The sequence below is a fragment of the Opisthocomus hoazin genome, chromosome 10 (assembly GCF_030867145.1).
Source record: "Opisthocomus hoazin isolate bOpiHoa1 chromosome 10, bOpiHoa1.hap1, whole genome shotgun sequence".
Classification (NCBI taxonomy): Eukaryota; Metazoa; Chordata; class Aves; order Opisthocomiformes; family Opisthocomidae; genus Opisthocomus; species Opisthocomus hoazin.
Window position 1 is genome coordinate 12,515,423 of NC_134423.1, and position 8,487 is coordinate 12,523,909.

The window sequence follows — 8,487 nt, forward strand, 5'->3', positions numbered from 1 at the left end:
CACATCCCCTACCATGCACCAGCCTCTGGAAAGATTGAACGTTACAATGGGCTACTAAAAACCACTTTGAGGGCAATGGGGGGTGGGACTTTCAAAAATTGGGATACCCATTTGGCAAAGGCCACCTGGTTGGTTAACACCAGAGGGTCCACCAACCGGGCTGGTCCTGCCCAGTCAAAACCTCAGCGCCCAGTAGAAGGGGATAAAGTTCCTGTAGTGCACATGCGGAACATGTTAGGGAAGACGGTTTGGGTTAGTCCTGCCTCAGGCAAAGGCAAGCCCGTCCGCGGGATTGCTTTTACTCAAGGACCTGGGTGTACCTGGTGGGTAATGCGGAAGGATGGGGAAGTCCGATGTGTACCTCATGGGGATTTAATTTTGGGCGAGAATAGTCCATAAATAAGTTGTATAAAGTTAGTTGTTAAATAATCCTGTCACTGTCTGTTATCACTGTTATAATTGTTATATTTTGTACCAGTAGTAGCATAGTAAGAATTCTCCAGATTAAAGAAGGATGGACTTTTTCGATGAAAACCTAGCAGAGCACAGCAATGATGGAACTGGACCTGGTTTTCAACAACTGGCATCCAGCAACTTCATCAAGATCAACGTCTCCTGCAGACTGTGGGCACGGGCCGCACCAGATACATCAGCCGTGAGCTCCGGATGCAGCAAGTGACCACCCATCACCACACATCACCTCCCCTGCCACGGAAGACCGTAATGACAGATGGAGCCTGAAGTCATGGATTAAATGAACTCAATGGACACTTTAGAGTGATGATCCATAGACTAAAGGAATGATATCTGGAGACAGGAGAAGTGGTGGTGATCAACTGGACAATGGGGGACCTGGGCATGACGTAGATGGTATGGAATAAGGGGTGGATAATGTCCTGGGTTTGGCCAGAACAGGGTTAATTTTCACCGGAATCCAGGAAGGGGCACAGCCGGGGGGTGGGGGCTGACCCCACCTGGCCAAACAGAGCCCGGTATTCCATACCATGTGACGTCACGCTGGGTTCCGGGTGGGGGGGGCGGTGCAGCGGGAAGGCACTCGCGGCTTGGGCGGGCGCAGCGCCGGTCCGGTTTCGGGAGAGCGGCTGTTGTACGGTTCGTGGTTGTGTTTTCTCCTAATTTGTATCGTTGTTGTTCCTGTTTTCCCTCTGTTTGCTGTTCTGTTAAACTGCCCTTATCCCGACCCACCAGTTTCTGCCTCTTTCTTTCCATTCTCCTCCGCACGCCGGCGGGGGGAGGGGCGGCCGCGTGGCGCTTTTGTTGCCGGCGGCTGCCGAAACCAAAACAAAAGGAAAGAGGAGGAGGAGAAAACGAAGCAGCGAGGCTCAGGAAGCATAATCTTGTTAAAAATCTCAGCAGGGCTGCAGTGTAATTAATCCTAACAAATTCATCGCAGAACAATCGCTCGGTTGGTTCAGGATGAAGCAGGAGCTGGCGCCTGTGGCATCGTCATGAGGAGGTAGCGGGTACCTCCAGGTACCTTACCAAGTGAAGCAGGAGGAGTCCTCCCCTTTCTGCTGCTGCTGGGGCTGCCGTCATGGCCACAAAGGCAGCTGCTGGCGAAGGAGAAGGGCTTTTGTCAGGTTATCAGGTGGCAAAAGGGGACAAGGATGCCGTGGGCTCCCAGGTACCCAAACCACTCTCCAGCCTGAGATGGGGAGCGGGATGGGGATGCTCAGGTGGGCACGGCCAGCCCTCCTCCTCCACCATGGTATTGGGGAAAACAAGGCTGAGACCTTCCTGGATTTTAGCTACAGGGTGAAATGAATTGAGTAAATAAATACACATCGATTTATGTTGAATTTTTGCAGGGATCACCTTTTGTCCCTCATTTTGCAGAAGCACCATCGCAAGCTAAGCCAGATTGACATGACTGCATTGCTCGGCCTTCCGTATCTCCTCTCACCCTCACCGCAAGCAATGAATTCCCTCTGCAAGACAATTTTTGCCTTAAGGAACGTCCCATCCAGATAAAACAGGAAGCATTAAAAATCTCTCTTGTTTCAGCTGGAGAACAATGTTTGGCTTCATATATATAGGGATAAGCATGCTTTAGCATCTCTTGAAGATGGAGAGGGACGTCTATGCTTCGTCATCATGTTCTGCCTTTGTAAGATATCCCAGGCCAACAAAATAATAATGAAACACCTTCAACTCTGCCAGCTCTTCCTTGCTGGAGCCTGGGAACCACTGCTTTTAGCAGCCTGGTTGGCCCTGGATCAGGATACCTGGCTTCAGGTACCACCATCATCCCAACGCCTTCACCCTGCCCTTCCCAGCACTGGAGGGCTTTTCTCCCTGGAGGCTTTCCTAACTTTCCTCTCCTCCTCTCCACCTCATCTTATCTCCTAAATGAAGTATGTCAGGCAGCATTAGCTCAGCCTTCCCCTGATCTCTGCCCAGGGAGCATCCCTTGCAAAACAAATCGCTCCGTGTCAGCAGAAGTGTCTGGAGTGATAAAAGCCGTTCGGTGGCAGCGGGTCCGTATGAGCATCCAACCGGACGCTCCCAAACTTATTCGGTCCTTGAATGTATTGGCAGATATTCTGCTCCACCTGCTCGCCTGCCTGAGAGGAATGAATGAATGAATGCCTCACTCTGGCTGGAGTCTTTTGTTTCTTCTTTAACCCTCACTGAGATTTATGGCCCTTTGGTGGCTTTCACCTTTCTGGGGAGATGACAAAGTCCAACATTTCCTTGTTCCACAGCAAGGTGCACAGTGACTGCTTGCCTCAGTTTCCCCATCTGTGAGAAAAAAAAAAAGGGGGGGGGGGTGTGATAATTCTTAGCAGTTTGGGATTTGTTCATCCATTTCCCGCATCCTTGGTGCTGGCATTACCTGCCTGATGACAAGAAGACAGAAAAAGCAGGAGGGCTCTGGGAGATGCTGCCCAGCATCACATAGGATGGGGTACCCGGGGGGGGGGACAAGACAGGGGTTGAGACGTGGGCAGCTCATGGAGCTCCTCTCCAAGACAAGCATCTCCCCCTCTGAAGCAGCAGTCACAGTCCAGCACATCACCATGCTCCGTTTCAGGAGCGATTTTCCACCTCGTGCTTGTTTATTTTGTCGTGAACTTATCTGGTACTGGAGAAGATCAGCCCGTCTGGCTCTCTGCAATGCGAAGGAGAAGGGCTTTCCCCCTTTTTTCCCTTTCTTTTCTTCCCCACCCCCTTTTTTCCTTTTTTTTCTCCCGTTTCTTTTTTTGCGTTTCCCCACTCTTGCCACTCACCACCAGGATGTCATTCCTGCTCCTGTTCTTCTGCAGGACCTGCTCCCGCACCACCAAGGCCACAAGCACTTAGGAATTTTGGCAGGGCTTTCCCACCAGGAAAACCTCGGGGGGCAGATGGGAGAGAGGCACGGAGGGAGTTAACATCAGGGGAAGTCTGCAGGCAAAAGCTCCAAACCTGGATAACCAGACCCTCAAATACGAGTTAAGTTCCCTGACAAGCTACAGAATAAATAAAGCAGCAACCCAAGTTCCTTGATGTTCCTTCTCAGAAGACCTCAGATCCACCCCCTAGGTTATGGGTGGGTGTCTTACAGGGCTGTGACAGGTCGTAAAAAGTCAGAGCAACCCGCACATCTGATGCACATGGGTACTTTTGGGGTCCCTACATTTTGGTTTTGATATAGTCCTTTGAAAAAAAAAAAGCAATTTACAGTTCAGGGACCTCTTGAGCCACGGATGGCTCTGAAGAGGTGATTCCCCATCAGCCGGAGGATAATGAGAAAAAATACTGGCTGCACCGTCTTCGTTGAGATGGGTGAGGGCAGGGGGAGTTTGTGCAAATATTTATTGAGATAATTAAAGCCATGGGGAAGTGGGTCTGAGGAAGGAGTGGCCAGGAGAGGGACCTCTGACATTCCCATGGACCAGGAGCCGCAGATGGATGGGGCTGGCTGGAGGGATGCGGGATGCTCAGGGTGCCTGGGCAGATGAAGGGCAGGTAGGGATGACCAAGGATGGGACTTTAGCACACACTCACCTCCCACAGCCTCCAGACATTGTCGAAGGACTTGAATACTCGCTGGAAGGAGAAGCAAAAGCAGGGAACCAAGGAGTGAATAACACACGGGCCTTTTCCTTCTGAAAGATGAGAAAAGCAAACCCCGGGTCAGAGACAATGCTGTATTTTAAGGGCAAACAGGAGAAGCTGCGAGCCATGGGGATGGGTGGCAAAAGCCAATCTGGCCAGAGAAAATCAGGCTTTTAAACCTGGAGGAGAGGGAACATTTTCCACCCAAGCAGCGTTGGCTTGGACATGGGCATGGCTGGCTTGTGGAGGACACCTCAGGAGACCTCAACGGCTGCAGCTTCAGGTCCTTCTTCATGCAGCTCACTAGGTAAAGGAGATAAACTCAGAAGACCAAGCGCAAAGGGTTAAGGTCTTCCAGAAACTCACCACAGAGCCATCTCAGGAGGGCCAAGATGCATGACCCCTGCTCAGTGGCCCTGACCCACGTCATCAGCATATTTAGCAGGTTTAGGTGACCTGCCAGTCGCTGTGCAAACATTTACTCTCCTTTGCTGGCTTCCCCTTGAAATTATGGTGCTGGATCTAAGAGGGTGTTTTCTGCTGGGTCTAGGGGGTGCTGAGGAGGGCTTTAGACTCATCCGGGTATTTTGCAAAGGTAGGATCCATAAAAGGAACCGAGGTCTTCAGCATGAAGAAGCTCTTCCCCACACCTATGTTCACCACAGAGCTGTGCTCCTGAGGGACATGGAAAGCAGGAACCCAGGGCAGGGAAATATTCCATGGCCCAGCTTGTCCATCACCACAAAGCCCAAAGCCCTGATAGTAGGGGATTTGACCCCTTTACTACAACTCCATCCACTGCAGGGATCAGCACTGCCAGGGGAAGTTGGATGAGGGCCATCCCAAACTGATGCTCATGGAGAGGTCACCGGGAGAAGGGACCATGCCTGGTGGGGGGCAGATGGGAGCTGAAGGCTGTAGGTGGCTGTTTGCCCCAGGGTGGAGGAGCATCAGGCCAGGAGCAATTATGGACTTTCACCACCTTGACTGTTTGATCCAAGGAATAAGCACCCAGAAACTTACTGGTTTCTTGAGGAAGAAATGGAAGAGCCAATAGACCTCGTGTTCCCTCTCAACCATGAGACGGAAGAGCAGAAGCATCTTGTGAAAGCCTTGCAGGTACTCTGCTGGGTGAGAGGCCACCCAGACCTGCTCATTATGCTGGAGGGCAGAGATGAGATTGGCACTGCCAAATGCCAGTGGGAAAGGTCCTCCCTAGAGACGGCTGGGGGCCGTGCATGACCCAGTCCCCCCTGCCTGCTTACCAGCCTCTGGGTTGCACAAGTAGCTCAGCAGAAGGATCTTCTCCTTCTGCTTCTTGTCCACCATGCTTTGGCCTCTTCTCATGTGCAGTCTCTGCAGGCCCAAGCCTGGAGGGAGAGATGTCAACCCAAGTTGGACATGTGGAGCAGAGTGTTCATACCAGGCTGATTCACACCATCACATCCCACATACCTAAACACCCTGGGGGAAAACCTTTACGGGCAAAACAATCTTGAGAGAGGGCAAAGCTGATTTCCTTACCTGGAGGACTGAAAGAGGCTCCAAGACAGCCCCCTCCTACCCTGATTTTGACCCCAGATTTCCTCCTGGTCCGAGAGTCCCACCATCCCTGCTGCCCTGAAGTTTTGCCTGCACGCTTATCTACGTCTACAAGAAGTTTTAGCTCTGAGCAATGTGTAGAACTCCCATCGGCTCTCTAAGCAGGTCACTTTGTGCAGAAAGTTGGAGAGTGATTTCTTCTTTACCCAGTCGAGGGAAAAAAAGGGAGCAAGGAGATGTATCTTGCTGAAGGCGTGACATTTTCCTAAGGTCTTCTCCAGCTGGTCGCAGCATCTTTCATTTCTAAAGCAGCAACTTTGTCACAGCAAGGCACTTGGAAAAAAAACCCCAACCCTTACCTTCTTGCTTCGACTGCGTTGATTTATGCAGGTTACATTGATTTGTAACATAAATTTTGCAAGATCATATAGTATTCCTTTTGTTGTACAACTTGGAGAAACCTAAATGGGAATCTGAATATAATAAAGCTCTTCGATGAAGTAAGCTCCTTTCATCCACAAAAAAAACAGGCCCAGAGGTGCTCTCCTGGCTCCTAGTTTCTCTCTAATGACATCTCTATCTCCTGTCTTGCTATATATAATTCCCTCTCGCTGGGTCACTCGACCCATCGCTGCAAAGCTGATGGCTCCAGGTGATGCTGTAGCAGGTGCCAGCTCTAGCAGTCAAAAGCTGCAGCTCACACTGAGAAAAGAGGTAGAAAAATGCCATAAATTGGAGAAGCTGTGGGGATTTTAAGGTGTTCAGAAATACAATGACATGTGCTGAGACTGGACCAGCCAGGGGGTAGCACGAGTGGCTCTTGGTGGGTTGCCATCCTTTACCACTGTGGGGCAAAGACACCCATCCCAGTGTCTCAATTTCGTAAAAATCCAGCATTGATAGTCCTGATCCTGCTGTGGGTAACGGAATGGAGGGAGGATTTCACTGCAGCCTCTTAACAGTCCCAGCACACAATTCCAAGAGCATTTTAGGGTGATGCAGGACCTTCGTATGGCCCTTGGTGGCGTTGACCCCATCCTTCCTGCAAGGACTATTTGTCTGCTGGGTTAGGGAGCTGACCAGCCTTGCAGCTAGCTCTGTGCACACCTACAGGGTTAGTTTTCCTGCAGATGGCTGGACAATGAAACTCCAGCCATCGTAACCCTGCCGGGGACCCCACGCTCCCCTCCTCGCTACCATTGGTGCTTACGGACGAAACTGCAGACTTGGAAGAAACCCCTGTGCTGCACCTCCAGTGACAGCTGGACCTTGTCATACACACCTTGCACATCCCTTCCTAGTTCTGCCTGCAGGGAAGGACACGGCTGAAAAACTACTCCAGGTCTTGGAACAAAATGGTATTTTTCATTATTTTTTTTCCCCTGTTTCAGACCCAGAGGGGTGTTCAGGGTGAGGGGACGGGCTGGCAGGCAGACGTACCTTCGAGTGCTGTTGACAATGAACATCTCATCTTGGGAGCTGCCCCATGAGGAATTTCCACACCTCTGGCTGCAGGGAGGATGCCAGGCCCTGGGGACGACAACGTGGCACCTTGGGCACCCTACCCGTGTCCCCAGGAGTGGCTTTTGGGCCATCATCTGCTCTCGTGGCCCGACAGACCCTCATAAAAGTGGCAGTGTCCCAAACCACACTACTTGGACAAGTAGTTTTGGGGTTTCCTGCTAAAGCAGCCCCTGTTCACAAGCTTGTTTAAACCTGAACAGCTCAGCAGAAGAGATTTCAGCCCGGATTTTTGCATTCCCAGATGCACTGGGGCACCCTTGCGTCAGGAGAAGGGAGAGGGCTCACAGGGTGCTGCAGGGACGTGGACGCCAGCTGCACTTCCTTACACGGGAGGGGGATGCTCAGCACTTTTGCAAGATCAGCCCCATATAGTCACCCCTCTTGGACAACTCCATTTCCAAGGAGGCAGGAGCATCCTCTCCCCTATCTCCCCACCCCTGGGTCCCGGAGCTGTAGATCCATACACTGGCTAGACAGGGCCTAAGAAATCACCCTGCCAAACAGCACTGTCTCCAGCTTCCATGCCACCAGCAAGCCAGCCCTGACCTCCCCAGATGCTTTCCAGACACTGCCTTTAAACTCAGACAGGAAAATTTCTCACTACCAGCCGGGCAAGGGGAAAGTAGACTGTTTTCGCAGCTCTCGGTGAGTGTGACAAGGTGTCTGGGTTCGTTTCAGAGCTCTCCTGGCTGCTTTCAGGGGAATGAAAATCTGGGTTTAAAGGCTTAAAAAGAGAAAGGAATAAAAAAAATTTAAAAAATAAAGGTGTTTCATCATAAGAATCAATTCTCCCTCACTGGGCAAAGCTGACTAATTTGTAAACTGTGAGAAAAGAAGAAAAAGAAGCTAGCAAGCGAGAAAAGCCAGATGAGGATAAGCACAGAGCATCACTAGGCAAGCAGATGTTGGTCCCTCAAGGACTTATTTATTCTCCTAGAAAAATGGGGAGGAAAAAGGAAGCTTTCTGAGGGTGTTTTCCTGTTCAGATGCCACAAAGGCAGACCTCCCAGTGAGGCTGGGGACCCCATGAAGCCACCCTCCCTGCTGCTGAACCTGCTTACCCTGTTGATGGGCATCTTCTCGCTCTCCACAAGCAAGAGGAGAGCGGGGTCAGCCAGGCAAGGGTAGCAAAAGCTCCCCTGGGTAAACACTATCCAAAGGCTCATAAACCACATCAGCAACCTGCTTGGTTTCGACACAGCTCCTATTGACCCCGTACCCCAGCTCCCTCGGTGGGAAAAAGCAGCACCGAGCCCGCATCGCTCCATTTAATTCCAGCCCAAGCCTGCTTTTAGCAGAGGATAAATGGCGAGTGCAGCGCGGGTTAGCATTGCTAGTTAGAAACAACCAGAGAGGAGG